General features: G+C 38.7%; 1 pseudogene; it reads right to left on the bottom strand.

Moving 5' to 3' along the window:
- Positions 1–567: 567 nt before the first annotated feature.
- LOC130018120 (uncharacterized) lies at positions 568–664 on the bottom strand (annotated as a pseudogene).
- Positions 665–19025: the final 18361 nt, after the last annotated feature.

Genomic DNA, 19025 nt, shown 5'->3' with positions numbered 1-19025 from the left:
TTAAAGAAAATATTTCCTTGCTGAGCTTCAGTCTGTTTGATCTATCGAGAAGTGACAAAGAAGTGTTGAAATCTACTACTAGTATTGTGTTGCTATCAATGTTTTTCTATAAGTCAATTAGAAGTTGTTTTAACGTATTTTGCTGGTCTGTCATTAGGATCATATACATTGAGGAAGGTGAGTTCTTTCTGATGTACATATCCCATGATCATTAAGAAATGACCTTCACTGTCTCTGATAACCTTTAGCCTGAAGTCCATGTGGTCTGATACTAGTATGGCCACTCCAGCTTTGTGGAGGTGATATTTTCTTGAAAACTTGTTTCCCAGCCTTTTACCTGTAGCCCATGGGTGCTTTGATTGTTCAGACATGTTTCTTGCAGGAAGCAGAATGTTGGGTTCAGTTTTCTAATTCATCTTCCTATTCTGTGCCTCTGAATTGGCACATTTAGTCCATTGACATTGAGAGAGATTGTTGTTTTGGGGATTTGTGCTCTCTTTATGTAGAATTTTTGTACTTCTGGGGATTGTCTTACCTTAAAGTAGACCTATTCATTCTTCTTTTAACAAAAATATGGAATGCTTTACAAGTTTGCATGTTATCTCTGTGCAAGGACCATGCTCATCATTGTATCATTTCAATTTTAGTATATGTGTTATCAAACCTAGTAGGAGTTAATTTTTCCATATTTTTCGCTTCTTATTACTTTGAGTGTTGTCCTTCCTCACTCCTATGGCAGACAATGATTCCTAATCAAGGAATGTATTTCAAAGCAGCATGAATAAATAGATTTAGAACTTTAATGTCCCAGAAATAAAAATATGGTTTTTACTATATTATCGTTTACCATACCCTAGGCATCAGTTTTACAAAATAATTCTTTTGGAAGATGGTATATGAGTTTGTTTAAGGTTGTTCCCTGAATCCTTCATTAAGAACATTAAAATAGAGCCTTTTGCTGTTCTCACCTCAGTCCTGTGTACATCTCCAGGAAAAGGTGGATGGTGTTGTCTGCACTTTGACCACCTTGAATGTATGTAGTATTTTTCTCCTGAAGGATGAGGTGAGGATCATATTGATGATTTCATTCCACCTTATTACAAGTTCAACTTGAACGGAAGGTGAGACTCATGAGGCTCCTATAAAGGACAGAACAAAGGGTCTCAGTGAAGTTTAATGGCCAACTCACATTAACAACATAGATGACTCAAAGTAACCTGTGTGCATCTTTGTGTATAGTGAGTTTCATATCTACTGATAGTGATTCTCAGTCATGACACATGGGCAAAACAGACCTGTAATAAAAAATCTAGTTCTCTGAGCAGAGTGGGGTCTCTGAGGTGATTGAACAAGTGTGTAGTAATTTATTACTAAGCACATAAGTATTTTGAATGATGTGTACTTTTCGATCTAAAATTAATTCTAAATATGTCTAAAATGACAGTGTCCTGACCTCGCACATGGCTTTCCTCACCGAGGCCCCTTGGAGGTGCCGGGGTGAATTTCCCTCACCGACCTGATTAGAGCCCCGGCAGCTGAAGACCTCTGCAACAAGCCATAGGTACGCTTAAGACCACCCTTCCCAAGCTTGAAGGAGCCTCATGCATGAAGGAACTGAAAGAGGAACCCAGATGTGCGGGACTGGGGGATGAGAACTCCATGGCTGCTCAGATCAAGACTGTGCCCCCTCCTTTCAGATCCCCCATCTTCTAATAATTAAGTGCTACAACCACGAACTGCCCCTGGATCCATGTAATGCCATCAATGGCCAACATCCTGAGACTGGATCTTATTTAGAAGACAGCAACTCTGATTGTCCAGTTCTCACTCTCAGAGGACCTGGTAGGCTTCTGTGAGTATTTTGCCCGCATGGCGGAGTCTTTGTTTCTGGTCACTGTTTCTTTTGAGGTACAGAAGCTGCTTAATTTAAGATAGTCCCCTTTGTTTTTCTCTGTTTCCAGTTGCTTGGCAAGTGGCGTGTTATATTTGAAGATACCTTTAGTTTCAATGTCGTGGAGGGATTTGCCGACCTTGTCATCAATGAACCTGAGGGATTCTGGTCTGATGTTGAGGCCTTTGACCCATTTTTATCTGACTTTTGTGCATGGTGTTAGGTAGAGGTCTGAGCCATTTTTTTTGCATGTAGCTTTCCAGTTTTTTCTGCAACGTTTGTTCAGGATGACTCTCTTGATCCACTTCACATTTCTTGCTCCCTTATCAAAGATTAGATGATTATATATTTGAGGGTGTGTGTCAGTATATTCAATCCTTTTCCATTGGTCTGGAGCTCTGCCTTTGTTTCAGTCCCATGCTGTTCTCATTATTATCGTTTGTAGTAGAGTTTGCGGTTGGGGAAGGTGATGCCTCCATTGTCTTTTCCCCAAGAATTGCTTTAGCTATTCGTGTGCGTTTGTTGTTCCATGTGAATTTCAGGAGTGCTTGATCAATTTCTTTGAAGAATATCCTGGGTATCTTTACAGGGATCAAGTTGAATTTTTACAATGCTTCGTGGAGAATTGCCATTTTGACAATGTTAAATCTCCCATTCCATATGCAGTATATATGTTTCCATTTCCTCGTGTCTTTTTTAATTTCCTGATGTATAGGTCCTTTACCTCTTTAGTTAAGCTGATTCCAAGGTTCTTGATTTTCTGCGGCACGATTGTGAATGGGATTGCTTTTTCATGTCACTTTCTTCTCTCTCATTACTTGCATATAAAAAAGCCATAGACTTTTGGGTATTGAGTTTATAGCCTGCAATTTTACTATAAATGTCTATTGTCTCTGGGAATTTTTCGTAGAGATTTTAGTATTCTCTGAATATAGTATGATATCTTCTGTGAATAGTGAGAGATGATTTCTAACTTTCAAACATGAAAAACCCTTAATATCTTTTTCTTTTCTATTTTCTCTTCCAAGTACTTCCAGTACTACATTGAACAGAAGTGCCAAAATGAATTTTTACTTAGCACATTCTGTCTGTAAATTTCTATGCTAAGAACTGTGGAATAAACAGTGATATCTTAGTAATTTACAAGTAAATTATGAAGACAGATAATTTAAAAGAATTTCGTTGTATAAATTTCCAAAATGTGTAGTTTTTATTAAATATATTAAGAATAAATCGTAGGTCTTGATTATACCATGAAGATTATTTTCCTGTTAGAAGTTACCCTTCTAAAATGCAAGAAAGAGACACATTTTGAAAATGTTGATTATTCGTTCATTAATTCAAAGAATATTTGTTAGTCTGGTGGTGCAGTGCCTGCAGGAAGTCAACCTGTACCCTCAGGTGAGTACATCAACAGTCTGATGGTGTCTTCATGCTTCCTGATAACCTCAAATGGCCACTGTGCCTCTGGCTGGCTTCCAACAACTCAGGACTACGTTTCCCGAGAAATTAAACTCCCAAAAGATATGTGGGAGCCATGTTCACAAACCACCCCTGGCTCAGCTATACAAGCTAATGCATTTGTCTTGTTTCAGAGACCCATAGACAAATCTGGAACATATCAACAGCCACTGTTAACCTTGGACCTGCAAAAGGCTGAACACACTAGGGTAAATCGGAGGGAGGCAGGTTAGTTTGGTGCCCACCCAACCAGAACCCAGTGCAGCCACTTGCTCCCACAATCCAAAATCGCCACCATGCTCTCCTCTGGTTTCCATCGTCTCAGGATGGCTCTCACTGAAATATAAAAGCTGAAAATTCAGATATGCGGGTTTTGTGACTGAAATCTCCAGGCTTTCTCTGGGCAGAATGGGAATCCCACCCCCACTGCCCTGTACTTATGGAAGCCTCAGCATTCATTTCCATACCTCAAAGCTACTCCAGGCTTACCTTCCTGATAAAAATGCTAAATTCCTTGAACAAACATGATGACCTCTTAGTACCTGTACGAGACCCTTAATGCACAAAATAAAAAGGAGACAGAGAGAAAGAATTAAAGAGCCTGCCATAGAGACACACTGGGGGTGGGTGTAGGGTGTTGGGGGATGGTTTTAGGGAACCAGGAATATTGGTTTTGGGAAATGTACACTAGAGAAGGGACGGATGTTGGATCGTTGTATGACTGGAAGCAAATTATGAATAGATTTGCAATGGTCTATCTCACAGATATTGGATAAAATATTAAAAATATATATCCTTCATTTGTACCTCAGAATACTGATGGAACTTTAAAACCCAGCATATGTATTTTTGTGTTCTCTGTAGGAAAAAAAATGTTTCTCACCTGTGTGCCAATAGCTTGTAGAAATCTAAACCCAAAGATATATCAATGACTGTGTTTGGCATGAATACTGTAATTGCAGCTATGTTATGTTTTAGAATCAGTTCATGCACAAGACCTCAAGAGGAGCAGTGGCAACGTGCACCAATGTTGAATGGATAATGTTTCAGGAGCTTATAAGGGAGATGGGAAGATTTGGCATGAGTAAAGGGAAGAAACAGAAGAGTGAAGTACTAATAAGTATCATGAGAAAAATGCAAGGGAGGACATTTCCTGGCAAGTGTCACACTCTGTTGAGCTTCTGGTGAGGATAAGTATTAGAAAGTATCTTTCACATTTAGTAGTAAAAAGGTATATTTGATGGTTGTATTTAAAATTTACTTTAACTATTAGAATTACCAAGAGATACAAAGTTACAAAGTTGCTCATAATTGAGTTTCAGTCATCTAATGTTCTAGAACCTTTCCAGTATATTGGGACATTTTTGAAGGAATATCCCTGGTGCGAAGACTAGGGCATCTGAATCTTAACACATTTCACCAAATATATGATCTGTACTCACATGATTTACACTGTCTCCCCTGCTCTTTGATTTATGTTTTCATGCAATATTTCCTTGTGAACCTCACCTCAAGTGAGGCTCCCTATTTAAGACAAGTACATGTTTCTGGGGCACTACATATTTTTTGGTTGCTTGGAGAGTCTGTAAAGCAATGCTCAGGAGGTGTGGGGGCCCCACAGACAATTTTCAGAAAACGTGGCTATGGTGCTTGGGGTCCTCTGCGGCTATACAGCCTTTGATACTCAGGCAATCATGTGGTGCTGGGAGTCAAATTGAGTGCATGTGAGACAAGTTCCATAAGCACTACACTATCTCCTGCGGCCCTGGGTATTAGATTTATGTCAGCATTCTGAGGTCCTCCCTTTTGTCAGAAAGCAGGGACTTGTGCAGGAGAAAGTGGAAGAGACTTTAGGGTTTAGCTAGGTTGACTGAGTAGCTGGTGATACCATTAAGATTGGAACATAAAGTAAAAATAAAACAAGAGCCCCGTGCCTTTTCCCGCTGAACTCGACACCCTCCACAGGAGTACACCTGCGGGGAAAACCTGCAGCAGCTCCTTTGGGCTATCCATCACCTTATCAGACCCTCCCCTCCAGGTGCGTAGAGGGAGCACCAGCCGGTTCACCACTCCTCCACTCCTCACCCCCAGCCCCCCGCCTTTTCCTGCAGAACTGGACACCCTCCAGCAGGGGAAACCTGAGGCAGCTACATGGGATTTTCCATTGCTCTTCCTACATTCCAGGATCCTGGGTGGGAATGACCCTGGGATCAGAAAAGAGAGCCAAGAAAATACAAGAAGAAAAGAGAACAGAATTTTAAAAAGCTACAAAAAGAAGATTCACAAATAAAGGATTCAGTGGATGAAATTAAAAAGTTAGTAAGTGCCCTGAGCAATAGGATAAGTGCAGCTGACGAGAGGATCAGCGAGCTTGAAGATGAGCAACAGAAATCCCACTGGGAAGAACAAGCAATAGGAAAAGACCTTAAAATGGCTCTAAGTAGAATCAGAGACATAGTGGATGACGCCAATCGGAACAACATTACAATCATTGGTTTACCAGAAGGACAGGGAAACAACCCCAATGAAAAAGCTAGAGTAAAAGAAACCATTGCTGAAAAGTTCCCAGATTTAAGGAAAGCAGACATCCAGATCCAAGGAGCCAGAAGGGTACCAGCTAAAAGAGACCCCAGAAAAAACACTCCAAGCATATCATAGTCAGAACGATGGATGCTGTGGACAGAGACACAATATTACAAGCAGCAAGGTCAAAGAAGGAAATTACATACAAAGGAGCACCCTTTAGATTCACAGCAGACCTATCAGTGGAAACCCTCAAAACCGAAGGCAATGGTTGTATATAGTGAAAAAATTCAAAGAAATGAACGCCTCACCGAGAATACTCTATCCAGCTAAACTCTCACTCAAATTCGATGGAACGATACACCACTTTTTAGATAAACACAAACTCAGGAACTTCATACACTCAAAACCAAATCTAAAAGAAGAACTAAAGGGGCTCCTGTAAGAAAAGAAGGAAAACACGTGTAAACACAATCAACTCCTACAGGAAGATGGCAGAAAACCCCATGACAATACTCTCCCTTAATGTCAATGTCTAAATGCACCAACCAAGAGACACAGAGGGGCAAAATGGATCCAGAAACTGAAACCAGCATTCTTCTATCTACAAGAAACTCATCTGAACAATCAGAGCAAACACAGACTCAAAGTGAAAGGATGGAAAACAATCCTGCAACCAAACAGCTCCATCACAAAAGCTAGGATGGCCACACTAGTATCCGACAACATTAATGTCAGGCTGAAAAAGATTAGAAGGGACAGCCAAGGCCACTTTCTCTTCATCAAGTGATACATACAACAGGAAGAAATCATACTCTTATATGTATAAGTACCTAATGAAGGAACAGCTAGATACTTAAAACAACTGCTAACAGATTTTAAAGAGGAGAGTGCTAGCAACACAATAGTAGATGGAGACTTCAACATCGCCTTATCACCTCTGGATAGATCAACAAGAACAAAACTCAGCAAGGAAACATTGGCTTTGAATGAAGAAATAGAAGAGAAAGGACTTATAGACCTATACAGGGCTTTACACGCCCCAAAGAAAGAATACACATTCTTCTCCAGTGCTCCTGGAACAATTTCCAAAATCGGCTATGTGCTAGGCCACAAAACATACCTCAATAGAATCAGGAAGATACAAAGAGTATCAACAATCTTTTCAGACCATGATGCACTGAGGATAGATGTGAATCACACACAGACACGGACAACCAAATCGAACACCTGGAAAATAACCAAGTCACTGCTGAACAATGTGTGGGTCAAGAAGGACGTCAAGGAAGAAATCAAAAGATACCTGGAAACAAATGAGAACGAAGACACGAACTACCAGAGCTTATTGGATGCAGCTAAAGCCCTATTAAGGGAAAAATTCATAGCTCTGCAAGCATATCTATGGACGGAAGAAAAGATGCACATAAGCAACTTATTTCACAGCTCAAGATCTTATAAAAGGATCAAGAAAAGGAGCCTAAATCGGGCAGAAGGACAGAGATCATAAAACTTAGAGCAGAAATCAACGACATGGAAACCTAAGAAACAATCCAAAAGATCAATGAAACCAAGAGCTGGTTCTTTGAGAAAATAAACAAGATAGATAAACCACTAGCAACACTCACAAAGAAACAGAGAGAGAGAAAACTAATAAACCGAATCAGAAATAAAAATGGAGATATCACAATGGAAACCAAAGAAATTCAAAAGATCATCAGAGACTACTTTGAAAGTCTGTATGCCAAGAAAAAAGAGAAGTTAGAAGAAATGGATAAATTCCTGGATTCCAATAATCTCCCAAAAATGAGTCAAGAGGATATAAAATACTTGAATAGACCTAGTCATAAAAATGAAATTGAAACTGTAATCAAAATTCTTCCCAAAAACAAAAGCCCAGGTCCAGACGGATTCACTACCGAATTTTTCCAAACATTTAAAGAGGATCTACTGCCCGTCCTCCTCAAACATTTCCAGGAAATTGAAAAAACAGAAACTCTCCCAAACAGTTTCTATGAATCCCATATCTCTCTAATACCAAATGGAAACTAAGACACCAAGAGAGAAGAAAACTACAGGCCGATATCACTGATGAACACGGATGAGAAAATTCTGAACAAAACACTAGCAAGGAGAACTCAGCAGCTCATCAAAAAGATCTTACACCATGACCAAGTGGGATTCATCCTGGGGATGCAAGGATGGTTTAACATTCAGAAATCAATCAACATAATCCATCATATCAACAAAAGATAAAAATCATATGATCATATCAATAGATGTAGAGAAAGCAATTGAGAAGATCCAGCATCCGTTTATGATGAAAACCCTCGCAAAATTGGGGATAGAGGGGACTTACCCCAATATAGTTAAAGCCAGCTACCACAAGCATACAGCAAGCATCATACTCAATGGGGAAAATCTGAGAGCGGTCACCCTAAGATCAGCAATGAGATAAGGATTCTGACTCTCTCAACTGCTGTTGAACATATTACTGGAAATACTAGCAATAGCAATTAGGCAAGCAAAAGAGATTAAGGCCATCCAAATAGGAAAGGAAGAAATCAAGCTCTCACTATTCGCAAATGATATGATATTATACTTAAAGAACCCTAAAAACTCTACCAAGAAACTCCTAGAAATGATAGACTCGAGAGTAAAGTTACAGGTATAAAATAAATACCTAAAATTCCATGGCTTTACTACACACAAATGCTGAGAGAGAAGAAAATGACAAGATGAAAACAATCCCATTCACATTTGTGTGCCAGAAAATCAACTACATAGGAATTAGTTTAACTAATGAAGTAGAGGAACTGTACAAAGAAAACTACAAAACGCTGCTTCCTAAAATAAAAGAGGAAGAGAGGAAATGGAAAAATATCCCCTGTTCATGGATCTGGAGAATTTATATTGTCAAAATGGCAATACATCCAAAAGCACTGTACAAATTCAATGCGATCCCTATTAGGTTATGGATGACATTCTTCAAAGAATTGGAGCAAACACTCCTGAAATTTATATGGAACAATAAGCCCCCACGAAGAGCTAAAGCAAGTCTTGGTTAAAAGAAAAAGGGAGGAATTAACCTCCCGAACCTCAAACTTTACTAAAAGTAGTAATAATTAAAACAGCATGATACTGGAAAAAAGGTAGAGCTCCAGAGCTATGGAATGGGGTTGAATATACTGACATCTCCCCTCAAACATATGACCATCTAATCTTTGAAAAAGGGGCAAGAAATGTGAAGTGGAGTAAGGAAAGTCTTTTTAACAAATGGTGCTGGCAAAACTGGACGACTACGTGCAAACTACTGGGCTTCGATCTCTGCCTAACACAATGTACAAAAGTAAGATGAAAATGGATCAAAGACCTAAACATCAGACCGGAACCCATAAGGTACATTGAAGACAAAGTTGGCAAAACCCTCCAAGACATTGAAGCTAATGGTATCTTCATGGATGTCACATCACTGGCCAAGCAAGTGGGAATATCTTAAACTAAGAAGCTTCTGCACCTCAAAAGAAACAATGACTAAAATACAGAGAGAGTCTACAGAATGAGGAAGGATATTCTCCAAATACACATCTGAGAAGGGGTTGATATCAAATATATACAAAGTACTGATTGAACTCCACAAGAAGAAAACATCCAACCCCAACAAAAAATGGGGCAACGAAATGAACAGAGACTTAATCAAAGAAGAAATCCGAATGGCTAAAAGGCACATGAGAAAATGCTCTACATCTTTAATCATCAGGGAGATGCGGATCAAAACAACAATGAGATATCATTTCACACCACAGACACTGGCCCACATTCAAAAAAACAAAGGCAACCTTTGTTGGCACGATGTGGCGACAAAGGGACCCTCCTTCACTGCTGGTGGTAATGCCGACTGGCTCAACCCTTTCGGAAAAAAGTAGAGATGATTCTCAAAAAATTAGAATTTCAGCTCCCATTTGACCCACCAATACCACTCCTGGGAATATACCTCGGAGAAGCAAAAAAGGATAGTCGAAGTGACCCCTGCACTTATTTTTTCATTGCAGTAAAGGTAAGGTAAAGGTAAAGGCCCTCCCGTTGATCGTCGATTTGCTCGAGCAGGCCCAGTAACGTCTCCATTGGAGACTTTGTTGTTACTGTGTCTGGCATATCGAATACACTCGGTAGCTTGCCGGGCTAGCTAGAATATGGAAAAAAAACCCGATTGCCTGAGAATAGATGACTGGTTACAGAAACGTTGGTACATCTACACAGTGGAGTACTATGTGGCAGTTAGAAAAAAATGAAGTCATGAAATTTACTTACAAGTGGTACTGCATGGAAAATATTATGCTAAGCGAAATGAGTCAGAAAGAGAGGGACACACATAGAAAGACTGCATTCAACTGGTTAACATAAAGTAGCAAACTAAGAGAATAACAACAAGAACAGCTGTGATAAATACCAGGTTCTTCACTCCATGGCTTAGATACCAGCCTCATACTCTAGGGGTAAAGGCAGCTCAGATAGAGAAGGGAGCACCAAAAAAAGGGTGCTGAGAAGATCCACCCAGAATGGGAGATGCATGCTTACAGCAGTCTATAGACAGAACATGATTGCCACCCAAAGTCTCTCCTACAGATTATAGCACCGAAAAGGAAAGATAGAAGAAAAGGGAGTGCCCTGCCACAAAGGCAGGGCAGGATGGGGGATAGGGGGTGTGAGTGATACTGGGAGTGGTAGGGGTGAAGAATGGGCTCTGGTGTTGGGGTGGGTACTCAATCATTGTATAACTGAAACCCAAGCACACAACTTGTAAGTCCACAACTGTAACTCATGGTGTTTAATAAAACAAAACAAAACAAAATAAAACAAGAGAAAGGTCTAACAATAGCAAACAGGATTGTAGTACCCAAAACATTTGGAAACAGGAACATTGGCAAGTATTTTTAAATAAGCATCCAGGAGAGGATGTAGCATTGTGAGTGAACAAATCTACTGTATGGATTCATCTCATCCTCGAAATGGAAAATGACAATGTGTTACAGTTACAAATTTTCAAATAAGATATATATACCATCAACTTTTTGCTGTGTTTCTATGCTTTGCCAAGTATGATTCTAATTTTTAAATTTACTTCAATAATTAAAACAGTATTGGCCTGCATTAATCATTTTAATTAATGTTTTATTGAAATGTTTTTAAAATTATTAAAAATGTTTTATTAAAATGTCATTTTAAAAAACAAACATATAGTCCAAACAGCTATTGCAGTATGTAGAGGGTGTGTACCTTGTATGCAGATAACCTGAGCTCAGTCCCCAGAACCCTGAGCATGCCAGGAGTGATCTCTGGCTACAGAGTGGGAAGTGAGCCCGGAGCACATCTAGGTGCACTCCCCTCCCCACAAAAAAGGAAGAAAAGAAAAGAAAAACATATAAATGATTCTTGAGTAACATAGAGAATAAGAGTGCTAACTCCTATATAACTTTTGAAAATCGTCAAATTTAAGAGATAGTCTGCTATTGGCCAAGAAGATGGTTTTTTAAAATACAAATTATCGACCATCTATCTTCACTCCCATTCCTTCCCATTCCAGTTGTCGCATGATGTTCTCAAGGGTGGCAATGAGGAGTTTCGGTGAAATGGTATCACCCTGCCGCACCCCTCTCTTGACATCAATGATCACTACTTTGTAGAATGGTGAGATCCTGGTAGTGAATCCGCAATACAGCTCACGGAGGATCCTGATGTATTGGGCTTGAATACCCTGATTGGCTAGGGCTTCAATGACCGCTTCCATCTCAACAGAAGCAAAAGCCGTCTTTAAATCAATGAACATTAAACAGCGGCCTCTTCAACTCCCGAGAAACCTCAATGAGCTTGGTTATCGTGTGGATATGGTCGATGGTGCTGAATCCTTTGCGGAACCCTGCTTGCTCGTATGGTTGTCCTTCATCTAGTGTTCTGCCAATCCTATTTAGGATGACTCGAGTGAACAACTTGTAGATGACAGACAATAGGCAGATCGGGTGATAGTTGCCAATGTCATGGATGTCTCCCTTCTTGAACAGTAGTACAGTCCTGCTGGTTTTCCATTGGGACGGAATCTTGCATTCAGACAGGTAGCAAGTGAAGAGCCAAGCCAGTGTATTGATGAGTACTGACTGCAGGTTCTTCAGGTGTTCAGGTCTGACCTTGTCTGGGCCGGGTGCTGTTTCTTTCTTTACCGATGAAATGGAGTGTCGGATTTCGGAAGGGAGAACTTTGGGAACTACATATCCATCCTGTGGAATTTGGTATGTTGGCAAGTGGACATGGCTATCGAAGAGATTTGAGTAGAAGTCATGGATAATCTTCTCCATTGCCGTTCTGGAGGATGTGATGGATCCATCGGGACGTCGGAGGGCAGTCATCTTGGTCTTATAGTTGGCGAAGGACAGGCAGGCGTTACGAATACTTTTCCCGGCTTCTGCCGCATCTACCAGTACTTCTGCTCTTCTCTCTTTGAGGTCTTCTTTGTTCGCATCTCTGCACTGCTTTGCGAGCTTGGACATTAGCTTGCGGTTGCCTGAGGCATGCGCCAAACCACGCTGGCAAATTAGCTCAAGTGTTTTCGAAGATAGGCGATTTTTATTGGCTATCTCTCTCTTGGCGTTCCTCGCACATTCATGGAGGTGCTGAACCAGTCGATCGTATTCCTCGTCAATGTTGTCAACAATGGCATCTTCACATGTTGCCGCAATAGTAGCAAAGAGTTCCCAGTTGGTGGTCATTCTGGGAGTTCTCTTTTTGAACTTTTCAGCCCTTTCTCCCCGCTCTGTGAAGTAGAATTTTGCACGAAGGAGACGGTGGTCCGATGCCGTTCGAAATTTTGGGACAACAGCAACATCAGTCAGGCAAAACCATTGATTGAATATGATGTGATCTATTTCGTTGGGGAATCGTCCACCGGGGACTCCCATGTCCATCATTTAGATTCTGCCTTCTGGAACTGTGAGTTACCATGAATGGTCTTGGTCAACATGATGGATTCAGATAGTCTCTCACCCTGTTTGTTCCATTCTAGGCCATGGATCCCGATGTGAAGTTCTTCAGCTGATCTTCTCGGTCCTATCTTGGCATTAAAATCACCCACAATGATCTTGTAGAAGGTGTGGTCTTCTTTATAGAACTCCTCTAGCTCCATGTAGAACTTCTCGATTTCTCTTTCATCATAATGAGATGTTGGTGCGTAGACAACGAAGATAGTGTGGTCTGTAAACCTGTAAATTTGATACATTTAAAATTTATAATGGATTTTACAATAGTCTTTCAATTATGCATTTACATTAGTCCATATACAAGCATGATTTTTAAACAATAAATTTCAGTGACAATAAAATTTTGGAGTTTTTCATAATTGTAATGATTTACTGCTCAGTCTATATTGATGTGAACATTTTTATCTATTTGTCTAATTTTCTGATTGTTTATTTAATATCAGTAGTTAACAGCTAAATTACCGATGACTGATTATGTGGCTCAGGGCTAAAGCACTTGGGTTGCGTGTATGAAACTTTGGGTTGGCCTCCTGCAAGGCAAATGCCGTACCCACTGTGCTGCAAAAGTTATATAAAATATACTAATAATAAGACCTAATGATGTTGGTGAAGAGTGCAATATAAATGATTATTTAGTAATTTTCTTGATTTGTTAATGAAATGTGTAAGCTCTTGATTATAATGGGAGTATTTTTCTAACATAAGAGTCTGAGGAAGGTGAAACTTTTATAACTGTCCTGTAGGATTCCATCTCCATAGCCTGCTTCATTCTACCTCTCTCTCTATCCAATCCAGTCTTCTTCTTGGGAATCTGACCTCCTGATTGGCTAGCCTCTACCTTTCAACTGCCTACTTTATGACATCATTCTCCCACCCAACCAACCACCAACTGGTAGAATCTTGGGGTTGGTACCGCTTGACCTTGAGCCTGGAAGGTGGTGGCGGAAAGAGATGGTCCTAGGAGAGTTAATGGAGTGATGGATGGATGGGAAGGAAACCGGGAAGGGTAGGGAGTTGGACAGCTGGTGATCAGCATGGGAGATTTGGTAGATGTTTTCTAAATACTTTAACATGTTTTTCGTAAATGATATGCAAAACAAAAATACGAAAATAAGATAGGTTCCAAAGAAGAGGTTACATATAAGACCGAGAGAGCTGAAAGGGCTGGCATTCCTTCTGGAGCTTTCAATCATACCATTTACTAAAGATGATATTTTCACATCATTTAGCTGTGGAGAGGAATAGTGAGAAACAGAATGCCACCAGAAAAGCAATCTGGATGACCACCGTTCATAAATGCCAGGTGAAATGTGTTCACATGTATCCCAAGTGCAAGTGTATTAACTGGAACATATATTTCACTAAGTCTGCTTGGTACCAGTAACTTCTTTGGAGGACATGGAGGAAAACAAATGCAGTTTCTGACAGACCTGAGACTAAACTGCTAACAAATTTTCCCAGGAAAGGGTAGTTGACTGGCTGGGAACAGAAAAACTTGAAAAGTGTTTTGCTACATTTCATGTATGGCTTGAGGAAAATGATCCCAGTCATCTCTCAAAACAAACAAGCTTCAACTCCCTTCAAGGACAGTTGTATTCAGTGAGGAAAAAATGCAGGGAGAAAAGTCTGAAATGATGGGAAAAGAGACAGTAAGTGCAAAAGGAAGGACTTGAAATTTGGGTTCCTCTGAAAACAAAGCTTGAAACCACAAGATCTGGTGAGCACACGTTTTACTGGGAATGGGATCTGAGGAGGATAGGAATGATATCAGGGATGTGAACAAGGAACATCCAAGTTAAGGAAGACTTAGCTAGCTGATTACCCCATGGGCAACATGGTTCCAAGACTACCAGCACTTAGCAAGGAATTTACTTTAATTTTCTTTCTTTTATATGGTCACTTACAACATGTATTCTTTGACTTCTTCAACAGAATTTGCAAATGATTTTTAATTATTAAAAAAGTTTTATTAACATGTCTTTATTAAAAGGAAACATATAGGCCAAAGAGCTAGTGCAGTATGAAGAGGGTGTTTACCTTGTATGCAGCTAACCTGAGCTTAGTCCCCAGAACCCTGACCCTGCCAGTAGTGATCTCTGGATACAGAGTTAGAAGTGAGCCCAGAGCACATCTGGGTATGCTCGCCTCTCACAAAAAAGGAAGAAAAGAAAAGAAAAACATATAACTGATTCTTGAGTAACATAGAGGTTAAGGGTGCCAACTGCTATATAACTTTTGAAAACCCCCAAATTTAAGAGATAGTCTGCTGTTGACCAAGAAGATGATTTTTTAATAATATTTACTCACATTGTCTGCAAGTAATGCTATTTGTGGCCTGTAAATCTGTAAATTTTGATACATTTTAAAAAAATTATAATAGATTTTATAATGGACTTTATAATGAATTTGTATTTTAGAGTAATAAGTGATAAATTGTCTTTCTGTTTTTGTGGGGTATTTTGGCCATAGTATGTGGTGCTTGGGACTTCTGACTCTGTGCTCAAGTGCCATTCCTGGTGATGCCAGCCATTAAGTTCAGTTGACTGTGTTCATGGTAAGTGCTTTAACCCCTCTACTAATTCTGGGGGCCCAATCAAATAAATTATCTGCATATATTTTATACATGCTTGGCATACTTTGTCTTAGATTTTTTGATATTTCGAGGATATATTGATCGTCTTTAATTATTTTACATCAATACCAATCTCCAAAAAAGTTTCAAAATATAATTATTGACAAAAAATCATGTAGAGGTCCAAATTTGTATTGTTGATGGGATAACTATATTAAGAAGAAAATAGAACCACAATAAACATACAAGTAAAATGAAGGTACATTTCTTTGGAGTCTTTCAATTATGTATTTATATTTGTATATATACAAGTATAATCTTTGAAAAATAAATCTCAGATACTATAACATTTTATTGACTTTTTTTATAATTGCAATGTTTTATTGCTAAGATGATATTGTTGTGAACATTTATATCTATTTGTCTACTTTTCTGATTGTTAACTTAAGATCTGATATTAAAAGCTAACTTACTAGGGCTCGAGCCATAGCACAGCTGGTAGGATTTTTACCTTGCAAGCGGCCGACCTGGGTTCAATTCCCAGCATACCATGTTTCCCTGAGCACCGCAAGGGGTAATTCCTGAGTGCAGAGCCAGGAGTAATACCTGTGCATCGCGAGGTGTGACCCAAAAAGAAAAAAAAAGCTAACTTACTTATGACTGGGTATGTAGCTCAGGGCTAAAGCACTTGGCTTGCAAGTATGAAATTTTGGGTTCTATTCCTCACACTATAGAAAAAAAACCAAAATCACTGACTATGGTTGAAAACATATCTCAGTGGTAAAATATTTGCCTCACATTTGTGAGGTTATGGGTTTGATCCCTGAATTTCCATATACGCTCACAAAAGCTAATTTACTTAAAGAATATTAAACTGCTTAAACCCAAGTACATATTGCCGTACTATTATACAGATTTATTTCTCAATAAAATAACTTGAAAAGGTCTATTTTTAGCATCTTTGCTAGGAAAAGATGTTACCCGATTTTTAAATGTTTGTAATTTGGGGACACATTTTAATTTGTCATTTTATTTTTTGCTCTTTGTCTACTAGTGAGCTTGAAAATTGCTCTTGTGTTTACGAGGAATTTACACTTCTTTCAATAGAGATTATATGATCATGGTTTATGCTTATTTTTTCTATACAAGTTTAATAGGTAAATATTGATTTATTTCACAGCAGTAATTTATTAAAAACATTCATCATTTGCCTATCATATTAATTGCCATTAGTTGTTTGTTTTGCTTGTTTTTTGATCACTTAGTTTACATTTTATCTTTTCTTTCAGATTGTAAGATTTTCACACAAATGAGCATATGTTTTTCTTTATATTCTACAGTTTTAGATTGAGAACAACTGTTTGTTTTGTAAAATAAGATACTTGTGCATTTACAATTTCTTCTCATTATTTTTACATTTTAACACATCTCGATTCATCTACAATTTGTCATAGTAAGTGTTGTCATATTGAAAGAAACCATCATTATTTTCAATCATAGCACTGTAGCACTATCCTCCCGTGGTTCGTCCATTTGCTCGAGTGGGCACCAGTAACTTCTTACAACAGATTGTGAGACTTGTTGTTACTGGTTTTGGCCTATTGAATACGTCATGGGTAGCTTGCCAGGCTTTTGCTATGAGGGCAAAATATTCTGGGTATCTGGGTATCTTGCCGGGCAGAGGAATAGGAATCAGGTTTGGCCTCCTGCAAGGCAAATGCCCTACCCGCTGGATGTAAACGTTATATAAAAATACTAGGAATACCGAATGTTGTTTCTTTAACAGTGCAATAAAAATAATTATTTAGTAATTTTCTTGATTTATTAAAGAAATATGTAAGCTCTTGATTATAATGGGAGTAGTTTTCTAACACAATAGTCTGAGGAATTTGAAACTGTTATAACTGTTTTGTAGGATTCCATCTCCCTAGCCTGCTTCATTCTACCCCTCTCTCTTATCCAATCCGGTCTTCTTCTTGGGAATCGGACCTCCTGATTGGCCAGCCTCTACCTTTCAACTGCCTACTTTATGACATCATTCTCCCACCAAACCAACCACCAACTGGTAGAACCTTGGGGTTCCCATGCGGTTGTTTGTAAAAAATTCGAATCATCCTGGCAAGTGACCAGTGACCAATGACCAATCACCATTGACCAATCATCTGTACTGGACACTTGTGGTCTTAAGCCGCTGCAGTTTACTGACTTACTCTCATACTGTCTCCTCGTCTCGTCTACCTTTCATCGTTATTTCCTCTTCTCTGACCATGTCAGGTAAGGAATAATACTTTTCAAAGCTTTTCATTAGATTTATCATCCCTAAACTTAGCAGTCTAGTAAAAACAACATGTACTAGTGAAAGAAAGTATTCAAGTTGAATTTTATAAGGCTCATTTTAGTTGACTTTGACATTTGCTGTGTGATTTTATACATTGGCTTTCTTTCTCTCACATACAAACTGTTTTTCCTCATTGATTACTTTATATTTTAGACATATTTATGAGCTCAAATTCAAACATATATATATATGTTGATTCTCTGTGTTTCTTTTTACTTTTAATCGTGTATTTTACATAATATCCTTTGAAAAAAGCAAATCAGAGAGAATATTTTTACAGAAAAAGAAAATGTAGATGCTGTGGAATCCTGCTGAAATATACTCGCATGTTTTCTCTGTAATGGTCTCTCCTCATGTATTTGTACCTCAGTATTTTAAATATAGTACTTTTACACAGTAATAATCATTTATCTTTGAATTTTCTATTTAAACCAGGTAATAAGAAAATTTGGGGCATGGGGAAGGTGTGGAGTGCTGAGCGATAGGGAGGCAAGCCCTCAAAGGTAAGAAAGTTTGGGATCACTTTCATCAAACATTGACCAATCTAAACCAAGACGATATGAGGTAGAATAAAATAGGAAAGAAAGAATGAAAGAATATGGATGGCAATTATCAAGGAAGGGGAAACCGTCTGGATTGAATGTTGAAGAAAACCAAGGATTTAAAATCAAAAAAGAAAGAATATATGTTAAATATGCTGAGGTAAATACACTGAGAGCAAGTCAAAGCAATTTACTTCAATAAATGCTAGGACTAGAAAGTATTCTGTTCCTTGAGTAGGGTACCAGAAGGAAAACCAGTATATCAGAAAGGCATCCTTGGTGACTTTTTCCCTTATTATCTCTTTGAACACAGTACTTGGTACTTGACAATTTGGAATATAAACATGCATCAGAAATGATGAATCCCATAAATAGCTAATAGTGGTTATCTAGGTGGGTGGAAGAAATAGAATCTTCAATGTTTTATGACATTCTGGTTTTTAAGTACATGTACGCGTTGCCTGTTGAAATTTAAAAAATGATATTTTCTAACTTGATTCAGGAGATTTGATTCATTTTTGTGGTAATTAGGTTCCAGGTTTAAGCTGCTTGTCATCTTTACAAATATTATTTCATGTGATTTTTTCTACCTAACATGAGAGTAGTTTGATAATAGTCAACTTCTGTTTTAGATCCTAAGAGGAAATAGGAAAATCAAGCCTCACATGTAGAA

This window comes from Sorex fumeus, unplaced genomic scaffold (assembly GCF_029834395.1).
Source record: "Sorex fumeus unplaced genomic scaffold, SorFum_2.1 ptg000237l, whole genome shotgun sequence".
Lineage (NCBI taxonomy): Eukaryota > Metazoa > Chordata > Mammalia > Eulipotyphla > Soricidae > Sorex > Sorex fumeus.
The sequence above is the reverse complement of the archived record's forward strand: the minus strand, read 5'-3'. Positions and strand labels throughout refer to the sequence as shown.